At 33.5% G+C, this 805-nt stretch overlaps 1 long non-coding RNA gene across 5 annotated transcripts in view; it reads left to right on the plus strand.

Moving 5' to 3' along the window:
• LOC107273491 overlaps positions 1 to 793 on the plus strand; it is a 3,208-nt gene extending 2,415 nt beyond the window's left edge. For 4 of the 5 annotated variants that reach the window (XR_001539257.2, XR_003061550.1, XR_003061549.1 and 1 more), the window contains exon 4: positions 663 to 793. This is a non-coding gene — a long non-coding RNA (uncharacterized LOC107273491). Of the gene's footprint in view, positions 1 to 485; positions 572 to 662 lie in introns of those variants that run through there. The other variant, XR_001539256.2, reaches the window with a different exon arrangement.
• Positions 794 to 805: the final 12 nt, after the last annotated feature.

Consider the following 805-nt stretch of genomic DNA (forward strand, 5'->3'; position numbering starts at 1 on the left):
CAAAACATGCATTCTCTAAATATTATTTCATTTTAAAATGACTTATATGCTGTTGTGTTACAATACGGTATGAGTAATATCAAATATCATTTGTTCGAATGCAGTCGATTCAATTTCTTCTTCTGTCTGGCATTCATAAATGCGAACATAGCATAACTTTCTCAATTGACCATACATTGATGGAATGTGATCCTTTAATTTCGTTATCATTGGAAGAATTAACCAAATAAAAGTTACGCAAGTTTCATAAATATTCTTATTCCTCGAGTAGTTCTCGAGGAGTTTTGTAGTTCCTGATAAGTTTTAACAATAGTGGTGCTACGTAACGTCGTTAAAATACGAATTTTCGAAAAATTGAGGTGCTATATGAGTGTCAGCTTTCCAGCACCGCAATTTTGACATTTAGTTTAAAGGTAAGTGATACAAATACCTGCACAAACAGTATATCAATAGAGTTTTTTAATTTAAACTTATGTCGTTCGCAGAAATTTCCTAATGGTGTTGGAGTTTGCTATGTTTTGGGATGCTCTTCCGGGGTTAATATGCCCAGTCCTAAGTGTCCGAATATTCTCATCAAATACCAAATATAAGTGATACAAATACCTGCACAAACAGTTAGTATATCAATAGAGTTTTTTAATTTAAACTTATGTCGTTCGCAGAAACTTCCTAATGGTGTTGGAGTTTGCTATGTTTTGGGATGCTCTTCCGGGGTTAATATGCCCAGTCCTAAGTGTTCGAAAAATCCTGAACAGAAATTGACCAGAAAAAAAGGGTCACCAAAAATTGACGAAGATTTATTAAA

The sequence above is a fragment of the Cephus cinctus genome, unplaced genomic scaffold (genome assembly GCF_000341935.2).
Source record: "Cephus cinctus unplaced genomic scaffold, Ccin1 Ccin1_scaffold1640, whole genome shotgun sequence".
Lineage (NCBI taxonomy): Eukaryota > Metazoa > Arthropoda > Insecta > Hymenoptera > Cephidae > Cephus > Cephus cinctus.